The sequence below is a fragment of the Oreochromis aureus genome, linkage group 10 (assembly GCF_013358895.1).
Source record: "Oreochromis aureus strain Israel breed Guangdong linkage group 10, ZZ_aureus, whole genome shotgun sequence".
Lineage (NCBI taxonomy): Eukaryota > Metazoa > Chordata > Actinopteri > Cichliformes > Cichlidae > Oreochromis > Oreochromis aureus.
Genome location: NC_052951.1, coordinates 20,379,634 through 20,402,042, shown reverse-complemented (window position 1 = coordinate 20,402,042; position 22,409 = coordinate 20,379,634).

Sequence of the window (22,409 nt, the reverse complement as noted above, 5' to 3'; positions counted from 1 at the left end):
CCTGAAGGGGGGCGTGTAGAGAAGGATGGGGTTGATGATATGTTAAGGCTTGTGTGTGTGTGTGTGTGTGTGTGTGTGTGTGTGTGTGTGTGTGTGTGTGTGTGTGTGTGTGTGTGTGTGTGTGTGTGTGTGTGCCTAATGTTGCAATGTAAATGGTCAACTCTGTCAGGTTATGCGGTGGTCACAGCAACTGTTGTGATGAAAGCACAACTTAATTAGATACCGAACAATCACAGGCACAGGACCACTCAGACCAAATAACTAGTGTGTGTGTGTGTGTGTGTGTGTGTGTGTGTGTGTGTGTGTGTGTGTGTGTGTGTGTGTGTGTGTGTGTGTGTGTGTGTGTCCTTTCTGGAGTATTACTTGTAACAGGACCCAGTAATGAAGCTCTTGAGAGCTTCCTGTTTTGACTCTGAGCTGCTGTCGAAGTTCAAACACTTGTTCCCAACAAAAGTAACCCAAACAACAGTTCATGGCCTCGACGGTGTTTTAGCACATCTGTTTATTTTAAGGCTATAACATGCTTTTACTTTAAAAATAGTTCCAGTAGCGTCATTAAACTGATATACATAATTTGGTCAATTTCAGACTGATGTATACTGTTTTACATACTGATTATTTATATTCATAGTGCAGAACTCATACTGTACTTGTAACAGTGTTTTAGCACTGTAATCCTGCTACTTCTACTCAGTAGAGGACCTACTTGTTTCACATGATTCATGAATACATTGTTGCGTGAGTTCTTAGTACTCGCAGGTTGGATCACTCCCATCATTTAACCCTGCCTTCAGTCTGATCCCAGCTGCACACTCAAAATATTTACTGGCTGCATCTTACTACTGAGCTGACAAAATCTGCTTAAAGACAGGCTATGCAGTTCTGTGCAAAAGTCTTGAGCCACTCTTCATTTCTTTATATTTTGGGAAAATGGGAGATAGATGTATTGTTTTATTAAGACACTTACAAGCATGCATGAGAACACAGTATATAAGTCAAAAACAAAATGTTGTGCAATTATAACAAGCTTGAAAGTCAATATTTAGTATGACTTTTCTTCAACACCACTTGAACTCTCTTAGCCAAGCTTTCTTGTAGTTTCGCTAAGTAGTCTTCAGGAATGGTTCTCCAGGCTTTTTGAAGGACAGCCAAAGCTCTTTTTTGCATGTTTTTGGCTTTTGTTCTGTGTTCTGTCCAGATGATCCCACACTGCTTCAATAAAGTTGAGATCCGGGCTCTGGGGAGGCCAAACCATGATTTATAGTGTTCCAGTGTGTTTTTCTAACCCTGCATTTTTTTACTGCATTGTCAATGTTTGGGATCATTGTCATGCTGAAAAATGAAGGAACCTGCCAATCAGAAACTTTCAGATGGATTTGCATGGTGGAACAAAATCTTATGACACTTTTCTGTGTTCATAATTCCATCAATTTTAAGATTATCCCCAAAAGCACTGGCCCCAAACCTTAATATAGCCTCCACCATGTTTTACAGATGGCTGTAGACACTCATTGTTGTACCTTTCTCCCCACCATAAATATTATAATGAAATTTAGATTCATTACTCCATAAGACCTTTTGCCACTGATTTTCATTCCAGTTCTTGTGCAATTTGGGATACATTAGTTAAGAAAGCCACACTTCCACTGAGACAAGTTCTGATGCAGCTTGATTGAACAATAGATGATCAACTGAAGGGTTAAGATCTTTTAAAGAAAAATTTTGAAAGAGCTTTAGAAAGACTGGAAAAATATTGCTCAAGACCACTTTAAAAATTATAAAAAAATCTGGCTACTTAGAAGCAAAATATAAAAAACTGAGAGTGGTTCAAGACACAGGTAGAAAGCCACATGCTGTGCATACTGTAACATTACTGTCACACACGCCCTAACCTGTACACAAATTTAATACATTTTCTTATTTTGAAAAGCACCATCTTTATCATAGATGGTGTAAAAGATGTACAAAGTTTCCAGGCCACCAACAGAGAATTACTTCTGCAGTTCTAGGAAGACTTTTGATTTTATAGACGTTTATGGTAAAAATAGCTCTTTCTCTGTGTCCTTGGTAAACACTCATTTGCTAGTTTCAGGTCATCCTGAATAAAACATCAAGTCCACTTCCCATCCACTCCCTTGTTTGCTGCAGTTGTTTTAAAACTTACCAAAGGGTGTCATCACAGTCCATCTTTTATACTGTCCATATTGTCTTCATGGTACTTTCTTTATGGCCAGAAAGATGGAGAGCAACTACAAGATGGATATATTTATCTATGTCTCAGGTTCAGTATGTTTTAATAAGTGATCGCCTCCATGGAGGATGTCAAATTACCACTATTGTTAGTTCAACTCACAGTAGCTCAGACACATTTTTCCACAACACGAGTGACTCAAACAAAATCTGTCCAAATTACAAACTGCTGTGTGTAATTTGGGAGTTTTCCCATTTGAGATTTCTGGTTTTTAGACATGAGACAGGCATGAAGTTTTTGGTAAAGGTTCAAAGATACACATTAAATTTGCATGTTTCTTGTCTATTCAAGCACATGTATTGTTATTTAAGCTCTGGAAAGGAACAGACAGAGCAGCATTAAGCTGTTTTTACCCAGAACAGAAAACATTGATTTTTTTTAAACCGGATAATTAAATGAATGTATTTTTGTGAGTGATATGAAGAATGGCTTTGCAGATCTATGTTGTTCTCTGCTGACAACTGCTAAAGGAAATTTATCTTGAAAGATGCAATCACAGACTAAGGGAGGCGATTATAAACATTTACAGCTGTTGACATCTCGACATTACCGCTTTTAAATCATTGAAATCAAACAGCATGTGATTCATTCTTTGTCTGAGTTTTCTTTTCTTTTTTTTGAAAAGCAATTAAGATTTTAAAAAGATTGATTTTTGCATCTCCAGCCACCCCCCATACCTGCCATCCCCCACTGTAACATACACTTAACACACACAAATAAATGTGCAAACACTCACACTCACACACACACTCCCTTGTGAGATCTCACACTGAATGTTTGAAGCTGTAGAGATTGTCAGGATGCATTTTAGCCAGAAAGCCCATGGGCCTCATTTTCATCTTTAAGAATAGGGAGGTGCTTTCACATGTTTCATGTGGTATAGGAGAGAGGGTGATGTAGGTAAAAAAAAAAAAAAAAGCTGAAGAGAAGCTGTAGCTGTAGAGACTTTTAGATCTCATATTAAAAAAATAACATGTACAGCTCCTTGTCAGCAGAAAAAGAAATTTCATACAGTAGCAAAGAAGTGTGAATATCCCTTTAAAGCCTGAACCATTAAATTATTGGCATAAAACTCAATTTTTTTGGAAAATGGAGAGTTTATTGAACCATCGGACAAATTTGTCTAAAAATTATTTAAAATGTACATTATTATGAATATTTGCTACACCAGCATTTGCTTAAAATTTCCTGTGCAATTCATTTAGGTTTTTCAGGGGAAGAAATTACATTGATAAGTCTCAAAAACTCTAAAAAAAAACTTTATGTATCAAATATGATAAACTTGGCATTAAGGGGTTAACAGACATCTTCAGCAGCAAAGCTAGATGGTTGAGAACTTAAATATATCAGACCAACTGAACCCTAAAGTGCTATACAGAAAGAAAGGAGGTGGCTCTCTCATATGGCAATACATGATCATGTTTGTTTATATGCTTATTATGCATTTTAACACCTGAAAGCCTGGACCAAAAGTTTATCACATTTAACTAAAGAGGAATGTGTCTTGATTCAAACAGATGTAAGCTATGAAAATCTTCCACAACAAGAAGGCTCCTGGTTCAAACCATGGATGAAGTCTTTTTCTCTGTGCCTGCATGGGTTTCCTCTGCACTGCAAATGCCCCCTACAGTCCAAAGACAGAGGTAGATAAAGTGCTTATAGAAGAAAGTGCTGCAAGTATGGTTAAAACTTTGAATGTTCAGTAAGCCTAGAAAAGTACTATATAAATGTGAGAACATTACTTTATTACACAAACTGACATAAGTAGTAATCCTTTTTGTCATTTTCTGTGTAATTGGAGAGTGGGAGCGAAGAGGAATTAATAAAAACAAAAGGCTAACTTTAGCGACTCTCTGCACTCTTATGCACGAAAAACAAAACATTAAACATTTGAAATATTTCATTTTTCTGCTTCCTGTGAGTTTAAAATGGTTTTACCTAACTAACTAAAAAATCAATGACCATGGAAATTCTCTGTATAAAGGTTTCTTAAGGACTGCACAACTAATTAAGCCCATTCAATACACTGTATATACTGGCAGTGGTTACACATAAAAACACACACACACAGAGCCACACACAAATACTGTCGTGAGCATTCAGCTGCAAGGAGACCCTAACTCTTCATTAGGGAGAGTTCCTAAAAAACGATGGTATAATCAGCTGAATTAGTTAAATTCACTGTGTCTCCCGCACCACCGCCACCACCACCCCAGACAGGCTCACGTGGGTGGCAGCACCAATTGTTGTCGTTGTGGTTAATGTAGCTGAGGTTAACACAACACTGTAAATTACTACAGCATGTACTGTTTATAACAATACATGAACTAAATGTGTATATGTGTGTTGTGTCTGTGTGACCATGTGTCACATTGCACTGCATATCCATGTTTGTGCGCTGTTCTAATTGAGCAGCCGTTGTGTGCAACGGCTGTGATGTTTATCAGGGTGGTAAGGTCAGGTATGATAACGATCTGGGTTGCCAGGTTTGGTCTCGGGGTTGCAGGACGTGGTCTTGTGTCGAGGGCCCCTCCTGCACTGCATTATGAAGCCTGTAATGAGTGACAAAACAACTTAATAGAGCAGCAGAGGGGGGGTTGCTTTTTTCTGGTTCATTCCCAGAGTACTGAACGTCTGTTATTTATCGTCGCTCAAGTCTGAGAGCCTTTCAATTTATTTATAAAGTTGGATCAGTGGCAGAAGCAGACCAGCCTTAAGCAGCTATTTTGGTAAAATGTGTATACAAGAACGCTTCACTGAACATGGACTTTAAGATTAATTAAACTCTGTGATCAGTGAAGGCTTTTGTACTTAGTTTACCTTAAATGAACTTTTAAAAAGTCATAAATTTGTGTTGTTGACCGATAGCAAAGCATTATGTCAGACAGATGTTATGTCTTGTGGTTCCTAGGGTATTTAAAAGTAGAATGGGAGGCAGAGCCTCCAGCTTTCAGGCCCCTCTTCTGTGGAGCCAGCTCCCAGTTTTGATCTGGGAGACACACACCCTCTCTACTTTTAAGATTAGGCTTAAAACTTTTCTTAAGCCTATAGTTAGGACTGGATCACCTGATCATCCCTCAGTTATGTTGCAGTAGGCCTAGGCTGCTGGGAGCTTCCCATCATGCATCACTGTTTCTTCTTCACTCATCTCTTTTCAGTACACAACTGCATTTAATCATTATTAATCTCTGGCTTCTTCTTCTTCTGCTTTTGCCCCATCTTCTTTCCATCCATCACAGCCGATGGCTGCCCCTCCCTTCCTGCTAAAAGGGAGTTTTTCTTTCCCACTGTCACCAAGTCATTGCTCATAGGTGGTTGTCTTTCTCTGTGTTATTGTAGGGTCTTTACCTTACAATATAAAGTTTGGCGCTATATAAATAAAAATGAATTGAATTGAACTGAAAGTGCTCACCATGAATGGAAAATGACGAGTTTAAGACTGCATCAAACCTCCCCTGAATCAATCTTGGTCTTGACATTTCAATGGGCTTTGTTGAGATTAGGAAAAAATGGGGATTACAGAATATCAGATAACCCAGTATTTGGGTGGTTTAGCATTGACCGCATGGGCAAAAATGTTCACAGACCCAGAGTTTGCTTTCCCAAGTGGCTGACTAGACGTTTGCTGTATATTGTTCTCCTACTCTCTATTCCAGGCAAAATGCTTTTATTCATGTTTTTTTGTTTTGTTTTCATCTCTATATCAGTTTTAATTTGATAAAGACAGAGCATAAAAGAGGGGGGATTTCATTTGGTTTATAGAATATATATGATATAAAGATGGATGTAGCTCCTGAGCCTGAAATGTGAAAAGACCACGTCACAGGAGCACGTCCATCTTTTATACTGTCTATGGTTTAGCTCAGCACCACACTTGATCATTCTGCTTGGCTGTAGTTCATCAAACAAACTGGTGTCAGACTACCAGTCTTAAGCCCTTTTTTCTCCCATTATGCTGTGTAAACATACCAAAACAACACAGACAAACAGGGGTTTAAACACAGCAGTCTAATGGTTTCCATAATGTGTTCAACATTCAGTGGCCTGAAGGGAAGAATGGGTAAGCCATACTCTTGAACTTGCAGAGTGCCTTGATGCTAAGATCAGGTCCTGGGCAAATCTTAAGGGCAGCTGCAGCCATTCATTTGTGGCCACCCAGGACAAGCCTTTGCATGTAAGCGTATGTGTGTATGTTTGTGTCTGTCTGTGTGTCTGTGTGTGTGTTATTGAGTGAGAAGGCAGGACAGCTGCAGAGGTCTATTCATAGTGCACTAAGACTGATGTCTCCTCCGTGCTCTGAAAACCTACCATCCCTCCATCATCTTGACTTATTTCTGTCAGTTCTACCATCACTGTTCTTTTACAGCTTTTGCAACTATCACATCATCTGCAAGGAGGATGTAACACACCTGTGAACAGGGCAAAGCTGAGATGGACTGTTTTTTATCAAAGCTGCTCGCATCACGCGGATATGCACAAGGCGTCCGCAGGAGTTCATACTGAGAGGCACAGAGGTTATGATGAGAGTGGCACACGAGCATTTGTAAAAAAAAAAAAAAAAAAAAAGAAAGGTTATTGTTACAGATGTACACATATTTAACATAAGTGCATAACACAACACTCCCATGCATATCCCCCCACCACTACCTTGACCTACTAATGTGGACTATTTTGCTCTTTAAAAGAAGACCTGGCATTTAATATTACATCGACACCAACACGACAAGGTATCTCACAAACATAAGTGACAGATTTTTTAAATCCTGGATTACACAGTGAACCCAATACAGAGGACCTAGTCCTGTTTTACTTTGCATCAGCTCTTTACACCACAGTTAATTTTATTTTTCATGACAATGCCATGAGATTGTCAAATGCAAAAACATCAGCTACAAAGTTCTCTTGTGTTTTACCCCAAACAAGTCCGACAGACACGCCACCAAATTTGGAAAAGAAATACTCCCTTGTCTGCTCCATCTGTCGTCCCAAGCTACATTTGATGGTCCTCAAGGGAAATTTGCCTGTAAATACTGACAGGGGAGTGGCTTCTCTGTACTCTATATATCTATCTATCTGTCTGTCTGTCTATCGTACCTGGTTCTAAGTTCATCTTCCCACACCCTGTTTTCTTGTCCTCCCAATGGTCTGTAAGTCCATAACTGTTAATACAGTTATTAGCCTCAACACAAACTTACTGAACAAAATGCACACACATACACACATATAGACACAAACAAACCACAACTGGCCCAGCAGAAGCACATTTAACCAAGACGCCTCAAGGGACAGCCAGAAGGTAGCCGGAGGGTAGAAAACAGAGCGAGAATGAGGTGAAGGGAAGAAAGAAAAGTGCAAACATCTAAGGTCACATACCTCGTGGTGCAGCTAGCTTCCCTCTTTGATTAAAATTGATTTGAAGTTTTGTACCTACAATTATTAGCATTAAAGAGACTCTGTGTACGTGGGAGTATTTGTGCATGCCAGCATTTCTTGACTTAACTCTGATAGACATCGTCTTGTTCGTGTAAGCCGCATTCTTCCATATTTGGGCATCATTCCCATTTCCTGTTATGAATATGTATGTAAGGCGCTGGAATCTACCATAAACAGACCACAGAAGGCCTCTAACACACACACACACACCTGAATACCAAGTAGAGCTGATTGATGTGTATAACCCACATCAGTAGCTAAAAACTCAATTAAACTACTTAAATATGTTATATATAAGATATGTAAGGAAAGGTTAAAGCAATGATCATTGTCTGCTTGATTAATAAATAAAGTACCACCAGGTTGGTCAAAGTGAATTGTGTAACTTCCACAGAAACACATAAATTTACCAGCTAGTATACCTTCGTTGCTATACTGACTATAACCAACATGTAGCTAGAGTCCTGGAATATAAGTGAAACAATGAAGATGGCTGTGTTTTGTCCTAACTAAAAGGTAAATAGTGTCAGTCTTTTCATGCAGCTTTCACAACAATTGCCTTTACCGCTGTTAACGTTGAAGTACAAAAATAACTGTCTACAGCTTCAAAAGTTTGAATTTATTGTGGGAAAAGAACAAGAATGTGACAGAAAACTGTGAAAACTGTGCACAGGCCAGAAACAACTCTCCACTGCTGAAAACACACTATCAAATCTCTCCAAGCTCTTCCAACGGCAACATGCTAACACTGAACTAGCAGTAAAAAACACTTGAACGCACACAGGTTTGTAGCATCATACATTTCTACCAGTACCTCTTTCTGCGGCAGATTCATCACCACACATTTTTTGTGATCTTTGTTGTTAGCCTTGTTGTAACATTCACTACTAAAAGAAGGATCTTGTGCATGTTCTACTTCTTAGAATGTAGGGATATTTGTGTTGTATCCCCTAAACATCCACCAGGTCAGGGTTGGGTGTTGTTTTAGCTACATGCTAAAGATGCAGATTTTTGAGAAACTGGGCAATGCAGCTGGCTGCTGAGTTAAAAGTTCTTTGAAAGTAGTGGGAACCCTTAACCCTGACCCTAGATGGGTTGCCATTGAACTGGTGGATGTTAAGACGTGAAGCGATCCACTTATAGTTATTTTACTTGTTTTGTTTAAAGCTAGTATAGCAAATAGTATACTAGCTTTACAATAGCTAAAGTTCTCTCTGGCTAAGAAAGAAATTTCAGTGGACTTTTTAATAATGCTACATTCACACTAATGACAATGATAATGAGGATCACAGCACAACTCTGATGATTGAAACAGTGTACAATGAACTTACAATCTGGTTGTATTTAACACAGAGAGCAGGTGTGCAACCACTTGCACTCAGTTACCATCTTCAAAGCAACTTTGATGCATGGCTATAAAACAGCTGTTAAAGTCAGTCCATATTAGTTTGCAACTGAATGGGGTAAAGTTGGCAATTACACACAATGTGTTTGTGACAATACAACAATTAACTGTGATAAATCAGCAAAAGCTGCAAATCTGTTGCGTCTACATACAGAAACATTTACGTCACAAGTCATGATTACTGAAGAACATTGATTTTGGGAAATGCCATAGACGCTCGGCAATCTTTTATATAAACATACAACAAGAACACAACCAGTTGGCAACCAGCTGAGAGGAGTCCTATTGCAAAGAGATGCATCAGAGATGGGTTGTGCTCATCGGTGCAGACTGACTCAGATTGATTGCAACATGTTAACATTTTTCTGCCTTTAGAAATTAGATGCTAAGTCACCAGTTTTTCTGAGAAAGACAAGTCAGTCCAAGTTTGTTTGGAGGCAGGTTACCTCCTTACATGAAGTAACTATTTGACCAGATGAAGTGGCATGAATGCTATTAGAGTTTCTGGCCAGTTGTAAGAGTCAAAGACTGAGCTGTCTGCAGACACCGGTATAATTTCTTTGCCTCTCTCTGTGCAATGTCCTCGATTACACTTAATATCCAACTCAACTTTATGTCCAAACATTCTGCACATTGTTGTTTGTTTTGGTTTTTTGGTGGGGGGGTTTGCAGATGATTGCAGACTTTAGAATCAAATTATTACATCATTACATTGAGACAATGCTTATGTTTCCAATTAGCTCAGTATCTCAGCCTTTTAGGTAAGACTGCAGAGCTGTGCAGCAGCTATAAACACCTATTGTGAAACAAGAGCACACAGGACACAAGCTGAGTGAGAAAAAGTTGCAAACACCTCTGACATGTTAAGACACTCGAGGGGTGAGGTGAGTATCCACAGTTTTTCCTTATTAGTGTCACAACATTTAACCTCAGCACAGTATCGCACTGCTGGAAACAGATGTGCAGCACACAGACATACAGACAAAAACCTCACTTTAAATAACGTGCATATTACACACACAGACATATTCACTCTGTGCTGCTGCTACACTGTGATGTGTGACAATGATGTGGAGCATCATTACACAGAGACAAAGCAAACTATTTTTGTTCTGCAAAAACAAAACAGGATTCAACACTTTGTAGCATTCTGTTTGCAGACAAAGTATAAACAAGCAGTATAATTATGGGCTCATTTCGAGACAAACAACCAATGTATTGTGTGTGTGTGTGTGTGTGTGTGTGTGTGTGCGCGCGCGTGCACATGTGTGTAAATCTGTGCAAACACAACTACGTTCTCTATCAGGGATGAGATGAGAGGAAAAGGATAAAAGATATCTCTGTCTTACTTGGCAGATGACAAATAAATGACGGCACGCACACGCATCGATACACACCTACACCCATGTATACGCACGTGTAACAATCTCACACACACACACACCACACAAATTTGTTTGAAAAGTGACAGAAGTCTCACACTGTCATTACACTGCTTATGGCTGTCATTTTATTGTTTCTCATCAGTACATCACACAGACAAAAAAAATGTGCTCACACATACATGTGCAAGCACACACACGCTCGCACACACACTGCTACCATACTAAGCTGACAAAATCACTTTAACACAAACAGTGTGCGTGCACAACCAGGGAGTTACAAAACCTCTTGCACTGCTACAAAACAAACTGCCTTTTTAGCTGTGATGAAGCTCTAACAGCAAGTGCTAATGAATACAAACACACATATGGTGGATAAAAGGATGTATGTTCATATGGGGTAATATTAGCATCAGAAACTGTCAGTTCTGTTCTCTCGAGGGAAAGCAACACCACACGTATAAATATGATGGGTTTTTAGTGTAAATATCATATAGCATCCAACACCCCTCAAATGTCACAAATGTTTAAATGCATGAACAAAATGTGGTTGTGGGCTGAGACGACGGTCTGTAACAGAATAAAGAACAAATAAATAAAAAGCCAATCAACATCTCAAGACTAATTACTCCTTTAACTTATTTTGCTTGAGCTAATATCGCTGGTGAATTTGCAGTAAATCACCTCAAAATGTGTTTGGAGCAGTCACAGTATAAACAAGAGTGATTATCTTTTGATTAAAACCATCACAAACTTCCCCGAAGCGCCTGTTGCTACAGAACTGGCTCGAAAACAATGCTTTTCAGATTTCTTTTATGACTTCTGACCCCTCGGTTGCAACATGTAAAATCCATTTTCCCCCCCGAAATGGAAAGACACTGAATCACGAAGAGGTCGGCTCTTTTTTCGGCTCAAATTTTCTCTTAAGTAATTCTACCCTTTTTAGCTCGAGGGGGGAGCTGAAGGAAAACTGTGTTATTTTCGCCTTTGTTTGCGCAAACTACCAAACTACATTGTTGCATTTTTCATTATGACAACAAGGGTAGAAAATAGGTCAAACCGACAGCTATGTCACTCTTTAGCGCTGCCTCTATTGAGATTTCCAGCTGCTGGAAAGATCACATCAAGCTGCTTTAGAATATGCATAAATCATATTGTATTCTATTACAGTGTAAAGCGCTGTCTTGTACACTGAAAGAGTGCTTTGGCAGACTGAAGGGTGTGATGGACAGAGCCACACTGCCCCCTGTTGTTATTGTTGTCAAACAGAGTCATATACTGTATATAATCTAAAATAAAGAGGTTCACAGCCTTTCCTCATGAAGGTAACAAATGCTCAGCATGAGGAGCTGTTCATATTTCTCTGCAGCAATGGCAATATTTGAATCCTTCAGTAAGCTTCCAACAGGTTAATGTAATAAAAGCTTTAAAGATTTTTTTTTTAAAAAGCACACATACACGAAAATGAATGTGAACAAGTAAATAAATTCAATTCAAAGTAAAAGTACTCCTTTTGTACAAAAATGACTCATATATTATTAAGTATGGTATTTGGGCTAGTTTAGGGTACTGCTCCAACCTGATGCTGGACTGATGCTGCCAGGTGAATCTGTGTTTAGGTTCACCTGTGCACCTGCTTGTTTATGTAGACATCTATTCAGCCAATCACATGACAGTGCATTTATTCAAGCAGACATGGTTGAGATCATCTTCTGGGACGAAATGCAAGACTGCTGATCTGCTGGTATTTTCAAACACGACTATCAGCAGACAATGCTTTACTGATGCCAGAGGTCAGACAAGAATAGTCAGACTACTTCAAGCTGATAGCATGGCAAGAGGAACTCATATAACCGCCCATTATGACCGAGGTATGCAAAAGAGCGTCTATGAATTGACAAATTCTTGAAGCAGATGGACGACAGGAGCAGAAGACCACACCGGATGCCACTCCTGTCAGTTAAGAAACAGGAAACCGAGGCTACAGTTCACACAGGATCACCAAAATGAGGTAATAGAAGATTGGAAAACTGTTGCCTGCACTGAGCAGTGTTGATTTCTGCTGTTTGTTGCAAAAACAATATATATAACATAACAATATATTAAAAGTATGACGCGTATATTTATTGAGAAGACTCTGACCACCAGTTTCATTACAGCTAATGATGTTATGCTGTTATCTGTATATGACAAAAAAGACTTGAGAGCTGGGTCCTGTGCTAAGGGTCCACACATGTAGGGGCTATGAAGACGTTAGCTCTGTACAAAGAAGAGGGCAAAGAATTCTACGGTTTACATTTTTTATGTTTAAAATAATGGATCAGTTTAGCTTTGTTCTTTTAATCTGCTATGAAACTAAAACCTATCTGAAATTCAATCAGGAGCCACTGTCATAATCTTTAAAACATTGTGTATTTTATTAGCCCGTCATGTATTTATATATGTTAGTGTATGTTTTTAATGTCAAAGTAAACTGGAACTGTGAATTCATAGAGAAGGGAAAGGTCAAGTGGAACTGAAGTCCTTAACTCAGCAACAAATGCCTCAGAATTTCACTTATTTGAGGAGCTGTAATTGCTTTCCACAAACTGGTGATCTGTATAAATAGTGTTTTATCACTAACATAAAAATGCAACTGTGGCTTGTAACATTTTCATTTTAGATTTTAAGTTACTCTCCCACAAGATTGCACTGTTTGACCCTGCATTTCTCAATTTTCTCTTTCTTTCTTTCTTTCTTTTGCTCTCTGTTTGTCTGGTAAATTTATCCAAACTTGGCCAGATGACTCGCTACTGGGGCAGAGAGCTTCATCAACAGAGAGGGAGGGAGGGAGGGAGGAAGAGATGGATGAACGCAGAAAAGAAGAAGACAAAGTGTAGAAGAAAAATAGTAAACTCTGACAGATGAGCGACAAAAACAGAGGCCTGAATGGAGAGATTGATGGCTGGCTGCGAGAAAGATGGAGGGTAGAAGGGGAGAGATGGATAAAAACAGTTGAAGCTGGCAGCCAAAGTGAGTGAGAGGTTGAAAGAGGAGATGAAAAAGTAGAGGAAAGGTTCATCTTTCTCCCTCTCTTCCTCTCAATCCCTTCCTCTCTGTCTTTCTCTCTTGGCCTGTTGACAACTCAGTAGGAGTCAGACGACCATCTGTCTATTGGAAAGGAGTGAACACCCTTCCACCTTCTTCTCCTCCTCCTCCTCCTCCTCCTCCTCACTAGCCTCCTTATCTCCCTAAATTTTCTCCTTTTTTGCCTCCTCATGATGAAACTCTTCCTCTCCATTCTTACGGCGTGTGAAGGAAAGAAAACCAGACAGAGCCAACTGACAGACAGGATGCTAATACACTAATATGCTAATCCTACTTTGCACTTGTATGCTATCTGTGCTCGAAAGAAAGTGTGTGTGCATGTGTGTTTGTGTATGTGTGTGTGGCAAGACCAAGCCCCTGGGTAATAAAACAATACAAAGAGAGCTTTAGGCCTGCTGGGCCCGCAACAGCACTTGAATACCAAATCAGCCAGCAGAGATCACTGGGGGAAAGGTGTAGAGTGTGTGTGTGTGTGTGTGTGTGAGTGTGCATGCATGCATGTGTGTGTGTGTCTGTGTTTCTGAAGGACTGAGACAGATAGCGGAAAGCAGCCTTGTTTTTCCAGTGGTGACCGTTGTTCAGTAACTCCTGCTTCTAAAAGTAGGAGAGCAACTTCGCAACAGCTCTGGGCACAGCTGGATGAATTTCTAAAAAAGAGAGGAAGACTGATGATGGGGGTGCACGAAAAGCAAACAAGAACGGGTATTTATAAAAAGACATGGAGCGCCATAGAAAGGATTGTACAGTTAAAATGCTATTTCTACTAGTTTCACTTCTCTATCGGCTGACAAGCGCACACATTCATATAGAAACACACCCATCGCTATTTTTTTTCCTTTTTTTCACCCTTCTTTGTCGCACCCTTGTCTGTCAGCCAGCCCTTGCCTTAATGGACCATACACACAATTACTACTGATTAATCTACCACTTAGCATTTTGACCCCACTCAGGCAACACACATGCATACTCGCACCACTTAACATTCTGGCCCTGCCCTGGTATCGCTGGCTTCTCAGGTACCCAGCATGCTGCAGTGAAGCTCTGGGGCAGCCCCGCTGAGACCACTGCTGTCTGAAGAGGATGGTAAAAGTGTGCATGTGCATGTGTGAGTGTGTGTGTGTGTGTGTGTGTGTGTGTGCAAGATGAGAACATGCTGGTGCCAGCCCCTGAAGGACAACCATCCAGTTCATGTCCTCGGGGAGCCTCGACACTTTAGGAGTGGCACTACAGCGGGGTAGCACCACAGCCAAGAGGCCCGCAGGGATCATCATCATCAAGGGGCCCAAAGGGAAGACGGACTGATATGTGGGACATGGAAAAAGATTATAAATGTAATGGAGAATGACTGAATGTGAAGCTGCCAAAGTATCACTATATCAAAGACAAATTTAGCTGCAGTCAAACGCGTCACTTATACCATCAATAATATTAGATTTACTCATAATGGAAGCATGAAAAAAACAAACAAAACCTGAGAAAACATCACAAGCGAGTGAAAAGCAAAATAAAGGTGGGTTCAGTGGGGAGAATGAGGGCTAAAGACTTACATTTTTATTATTTTATCATCCTCATGATTCATTTGAATCATGCAATAATAATACTATTCTTTTGTGGTGTTTTGTTCAGCTACTATAGGCCAGGCTTGATATGCTTTCCTATCATAAGAGACACTTTTAAGCAATTTTAAATCCAAGAAATCTGTAAGGAGCCACAGAACATATCTGAGTCTTATATATTTTAGCTTACTTATTTAAGCCACTTGTTGTATGTTTCTTATGTCTTAATGAAGGTGATTCAGCCTATTAAGTATAAATGAGCATGTCAGTGTAAATTTTATATCTTTTACCATGTGTGACTAATCCACAGTGGGCCATTTATGATTATTTCATGCTTTAACTTTCCATTTCACAACAATACCATGTTTTTTATTGAACGTATAGAATCACAGAACTACAATACCTGAAACTGTTTGCTAGTTATTTACTACAGGCCACATTAGGTGCTACCTGTGCCTTTGCAAATGAATCAAATTTGATAATAAATTTAAAACAAAAAAGCAGACTAATAGGTTTAAATGTAGTGAAAACTTATGTATTTTGGATACTGAATCTATAGTTCACCACTGGCCATTTATGTGTTTACAGCCATGCTAGAAGCTGCAACTGAGATTCAGCAAAATTAAGAGGAAATTTTCATTCAGCAAGTTCAGGACCACTCACTGCGTCTGGCTGTTGTTTGCTGCTTGGCAGGTTTTTGTTTTTGTTTGTTTCAGAGTTTTTCATTAAAAATGTTTGCCTTCTGTGGCTGTTAACGGTGGACTAACAAAAGCTGAGAGGAGCTTCAGAGAATCAGGTGAGGGTTTTCTATTGGTTCATAAATATGAGCCACCCATTAACTCCTCCTTTTGCCATCATTCCTGTATTATGAAAATGTATTTGCCAGACACACACAAAATAATGGAACTTTTTATCATTGCTGCAGTGTATTGTTTGTAAACTCCCAAATCGAATACTTCCACAGAGAGCACGGGAGGACTGACTTTCACAATTCCAAGACACTCCCTTATGGTAAAGTTTGTCTGCTGGTGATTGCAGAGGTGTTTTACATATTAAATGCTGTGTGTTTAGACAGCGACAGCATGTGATTCACTCCACTGAGTTTGAGAGAACTAAATATTCCACAGCCAACTGTTAGTGGGATTATAACAGAGTGGAAGCAATTGGGAACAACAGCAACTTGGCTAAGAAGTGGTAAGCCACGTTAAATCCCAAAGCAGGGCTGAGGTGGAGATTTCTGGAGAGTCAATCCCTACAAACCTCCAAACTTTATGTGGCCTTCAGATTATCTCAAGAACAGTGCACAGAGTTTCATGGAATGGGTTTCCATGGCTGAGCAGCTTCATCCACACCTCACATCATCGAGCACAATGCCAAGAACTGGATGCAGTGCTGTAAACACGCCACTACTGGACTCTAGAGCAATGGAGACGTCCTCTCTGGAGTGATGAATCACACTTCTCTTTCTGGCAATCTAATAAACGAGTCTGGGTTTGGCGGTTGCCAGGACAACCGTACTCATCTGACTGCATTGTGCCAATCCGGTTGTTCAGTGATGACACGACGAATCCTACTTCCGGGCCTAAAGTAGTCTGCGTTTAATATGGCTTTTGTGTTGTTAACATGTTTAATGCTTTGTATTTTCTTCTATTTAATCTCAAAAAGCTCCTAAAAACAGTCAGTGATCACCGTTGACCTCCCTCGGCTTTTATTACCGCTAATCATTTATTTAAGCTCAGTTTTTAAAGCCTTACTGTTACGGCTGCGGCCATATGAACACTGTGTGCTGTCTTGTTCTGTCTCTCTACTGTACTTAAGACTCTTTGCAGGTCCATCCCCTAATGAAGAGTAGCGAGCGGCTGATTGGCCCGTGGAACACGTGCCCACGTTCAAAAAGCCGCACTGACAGCTCCCGTGAGAGAGAGAGAGAGAGAAGCGAGCGAGCAAGCAGTTTGACAGCCGACGCGGTCCTGGCCTGGTTTCCAGCCTATACCTTTGCTGTGTGTTTGTGTGAGCATGTTCTGTGAGAGCCGCTCCTCGTGTATTAACTTCGTGCTTAGGCACCCATAGGCTGAAGCGGAAGGGGTGAGCCGCCTTTTTCTTTGGAACAGTTTTCTCCTGTTTTCCGGGTTAGGGAGCGAGGGTTAGTATTGTCATTTGTTTGTTTTGTTTCTTTTGTAGGGTTTAGTTAGTTTTCTCTGGTGGGACTTAGTTGGTTCTGTTTATTATTTTGGCCTGGGTTCACCCTGGAGCTATGCTTCATTACCTTTAATAAAATCACCTTTTTTACTCACAACTGGTTTTGGATGTTTGGCTTGGGAACCAGGGCGGGTACTTGTCTCTCTCTCCTCCAACCTTTATGTGCGTCCCTACACGCCTAGACTAGGGGCGTAACATAAATGGGGGCTCGTCCCTTTTTGTTTCGTGTGATTGGTTCGTTTCCTTTTTGCGTTTGCGGTGGGGGGAACGTCATTGAGGGAGAAAAGGAGTGTCATTTGTCTGTGTGTTAGGCGCGAGTTTTTGCGGCCCTGGGTGATTATATGCCGTTAGTTGTTTGCAGTGTTTTCTTTTTCTTTTTTGCTTTGCTCGTGATGTCGTTTGACATGGATGATTTTGCACAACAGCCCTCCATTGAAAAGTTGGAGCGGTGCACAAAAGCGGATTTGCTATTGGTGGCTAATTTATTCAATGTGGATGTTCCGTTGAATTCTAAGAAGGTGGAAATTAAACAGTGTTTGGTGGACAAACTGGTGGACAGGGGAGTGTTTGGGAGGATGAAAACTTCGCCGGGTGGGTCTGGGAGTTTGGAGACGGCGGTGGGGGCGGAAGCTGCTGGGGCCGTCCTGAAACCTTCCAAGGGGCGAATGACGTCGGGGGCGGAAGCTCCTGTCGCCGTTCAATCTCCTAAATTTGACCTGACCGGCCAGGCTGTGGCGGGTTTGATGACGGAAGATCTTAGGCTTGCCCTTCGCTTGAAGGAGGTGGAGCTGGAGGCTAAGGCCAAGGAAGTCGAGCTCATGCATCTTCGCATACGAGCTATGGAGCTTGATCCTTCTCGAGCGAGAGACGCTGCTCCCGTCCCTGTAAGTACACTCCCCGACACTTCCACTGTTGACCAGTTTAACGCTAGCAAGCAAATTGTTTTGGTACCTCCTTTTAGGGAGGGGGAGGTTGATTCGTATTTCACTGCTTTTGAGCGCATCACAACCACTTTAAAATGGCCAAAGGATGTCTGAGTCTGTTGTTGCAGTGCAAATTAGTAGGAAGAGCGCAGGAGGTTTGAAAGTAGTCTCTCCATTGCTGACAGTCTGGATTATGAGGTTGTCAAATCCACTATTTTGCGGGCTTATGAATTAGTCCCGGAGGCTTATCGGCAAAAGTTTCGTGCCTGTAGCAAGTCCGACAGTCAGACATTTGTGGAGTTTGCACGTGAGAAAGCTGTCTTATTTGATAAGTGGTTGGCTGCCAGTAAAGTAAAGAACTTTACTCAGCTGAAAGAGTTGATCCTGTTGGAGGAGTTTAAGACATGTCTCCTGAAAATATTGTGGTGTACCTTAATGAACAGAAGGTGGAGTTACTGTCTAAAGCCGCTGTCCTTGCCGATGAATTTGTGTTAACCCATCGCGCAGCACTTTCGACAGCACGCCGTGAGTACGCTTCCCCGACTCATCATGCCAAAAGTTATAGGGTTTCTCCTAAGCGACAGACGCGTTCTGCTGCTATTCCTGTGTCAGACCGCAAATGTTTCTATTGTCATGAAATCGGTCACCCGCCGCTGCTGCTTGTCCATCACTGCAGCGCAAGGAGCAGGCTCACACGGTAAGGAAGCCGAAAAGTGTTGGTTTCGTTCGTTCTATGTCTTCCACTTCACCTGACAATGAAGTGAGAAGTGACAGCCTTGATGACAGCTACCGTCCCTTTGTGTCGGAAGGATTTGTTTCTCTGAACGGAAAGGAGGAGGATCGGGTGCCGATCACGATTTTGCGTGACACCGGAGCCGCGCAGACACTTATTTTGAGGGTATTTTGCCTTTTTTTGATGTCTCTTTTTGCGGTTTGGATGCTCTTGTCTGGGGAGTAAAAATGGATGTGTTGCGAGTACCACTACACAAGGTGTTTCTTCAATCGCCGCTCGTTTCGGGTTCGGTAACGGTTGGAGTGCGCGATCATTTGCCAGTGCCCAGAGTTGCGATGATTCTGGGGAATGATTTAGCAAACGGGAAAGTGTTTTCTGCTCCGAGAGTGGTTGAGAATCCTGTGCCTGATACTTTGTTATCTGACCTTGCTGCTGAGCGCTCACCCTCTGTTTTCCCCGCTTGCGCTGTAACTCGCGCGCACAAGCGCAAGTATGGTGACGTTGATTTGTCGGATTCTTTTCTCTGCGCTGGTGGTGAGCCAGAGTCTGAATCTAAAACCTGTGACTCGCTGATGGGCGACTCTGAGGCGATGCTGTCTGTTAGCCCATCCGTGACATCTCAACTGCCTTCCGGAGTTAACAAAAAGGATTTTGTTTTGGCACAACACAGTGACCCGACTCTGGTGGGTTGTTTTTCAGCTGCCGACTCTAGCGACCAGTACCCTCGTGTTTATAGTGTTGAGGATGATGTGTTAATGCATACCTGGTATCCGCCTGCAGCTGGTGATCTGGGTTGGAATGTGTCTAAGCAGGTTCTGGTGCCTCAACAGTACCGGCACAAAGTTCTTAGTCTTGCCCATGACAATTTTTCTGGACATTTAAGTATTAGGAAAACCTACCACCGCATTCTGCGCCATTTTTTTTGGCCAGGACTGAAGAGTGACGTTGCTAAGTATTGTCGTTCTTGCCACACCTGTCAGATTAGCGGTAAGCCTAACCAAGTCATTCCACCCGCTCCATTACATCCTATCCCAGTGTTAGGGGAACCTTTTGAACACATACTCATTGACTGTGTTGGTCCACTTCCTAAAACAAAATCGGGTCACCAGTACCTCTTGACTTTGATGTGCGTTGCTACACGTTTTCCTGAAGCGATTCCATTGCGCACCCTTAAGGTTAAATCAGTTGTTAGGGTGTTGGTGAATTTCTTTTCTACTTTCGGGTTACCAAAAGTTGTCCAGACCGACCAAGGCTCTAATTTCATGTCTAAGATTTTTGCTCAGGTTTTGCAGTCACTTGGTATTAAACATCAAAAATCCAGTGCCTATCATCCAGAGTCTCAAGGTGCACTTGAGCGGTTTCACCAGACCTTGAAATCTATGATGCGGAAATTTTGCCTTGAGTCTGGAAAGGAGTGGGATGAGGGGTTGCCGCTGCTCCTTTTAACGGTGAGGGAAAGCGTGCAGGAATCGCTGGGATTTAGCCCTGCTGAGCTGGTGTTCGGTCACACAGTGCGTGGCCCGTTGCGACTGCTCAAAGAGAGTCTCCTGTCCGACACAGATGCCCCTAAGGAAAATGTGTTGGACTATGTGAGCTCTTTTAGAGAGCGTTTGCATAAAGCATGTGCAATCGCACGTGATGCTCTCGTGGCAGCGCAGGGCAAGATGAAGAGAAAGTTTGATAAGAAAGCTGTGCAAAGGAAATTTGAGGTTGGTGATAAGGTTTTAACCCTTCTACCGGTCCCTGGTTCTTCTCTCCAGGCAAAGTTCAGTGGTCCGTATACAGTGCAGGCAAAATTGAGTGATACGGATTATGTCATCGACACCCCAGAGCGAAGGAAAAAGTGTCGTGTGTGTCATATTAACATGATGAAGCCCTACTTTGCTGGTGGTGTGTCAACAGTCGCGACTGTGGGGGTACCAGGTTCAGAAGCCCGGTATGACCCCGTAAATGATGATTTAGTTTTCGGTTGTGCGGAGGGCTGCGCACGTCTCAGAAACTCTGAAATCCTACGTGACCTCAGGTCACATCTTACTGATTTAGATGATGATGTTCGAGATGACGTGTGTCAGTTGATTGAGAATCATCCTGATCTTTTCTCGGACACTCCATCCTGTACTACCGTGTTGGAGCATGACATCGATGTGGGGGGCCATCCTCCAATCAAACAGCATGCCTACCGGGTGAATCCCACTAAACGTGCTCTTTTCCAGACAGAGGTCTCTTATCTGTTGGAAAATGGTCTTGCTGTTCCTAGCTCTAGCGCGTGGAGTTCCCCGTGTCTCCTAGTGCCTAAAGCGGACAAGACCCCACGGTTTTGTACAGATTTTCGGAAGGTGAACAGCGTGACCAAGCCTGACTCCTATCCTCTTCCCAGAATGGAAGATTGTGTCGATAGGGTCGGTTCTGCGAAGTTTGTCACTAAGCTGGACTTGTTAAAGGGCTATTGGCAAGTTCCTCTAACATCACGTGCAGCCGAAATCTCTGCTTTTGTCACTCCTGACCATTTTCTGCAGTACACTGTCATGCCTTTTCGGGTTGCGCAACACCCCGCCACATTCCAACGGTTCATGAATATTGTGCTGGGAAGCGCTCGCAAGTGTGAAGTGTATCTAGATGATATTGTCGCTCACTCAGACACCTGGTCAGAGCATATGGAAACACTCGCTGATGTGTTCCATCGTTTGAAAGGGCATCCTCACCCTCAACCTTGCCAAGTGTGATTTTGGTAAAGCCATGGTGACCTATTTGGGGAAGCAGGTGGGTCAGGGCCAAGCGCGCCTCTTTGGCCAAAATCCAGGCCATACTGGACTTCCCTGCCCCTCGCATTAGGCGTGAGCTCCGCCGTTTTCTCGGCATGGTGGGCTACTATCGGGGTTTCTGTCGAAATTTCGTGGAAGTGGTCGCACCCCTCACTAGCCTCACTAGTGTGTTGAAACCTTTTGTGTGGTCCTCTGTGTGTCAGAGTGCGTTCCTGGCTGTCAAAACCCTCCTGTGCAGTGCGCCAGTGCTGGCTGCCCCTGATTTTGCACACCCTTTTAAATTAGAGGTGGATGCCAGTGCAAACGGAGCAGGTGCTGTATTGCTACAGGAAGACCGACATGGTGTGGATCACCCAATCGGCTATTTCTCAAAGAAATTCAATGTCCATCAGCGAAGGTATAGCACGATTGAGAAAGAGGCCCTCTCTCTGCTGTTCGCATTGCAGCATTTTGAGGTGTACGTCGGTTCCAGCCCCTCGCCTGTGATCGTCTATACCGACCACAATCCCCTGGTGTTCCTAATGCGTATGCAGAACTCGAACCAAAGGCTTATGAGATGGTCTCTCCTGGTGCAAGATTTCAGTTTGGACATCCGCCATAAAAAGGGGACAGAGAATGTGTTGGTGGATGCACTGTCCCGTACCTTCCTTTAAACGTGAATGTCAAAACATCTACAAG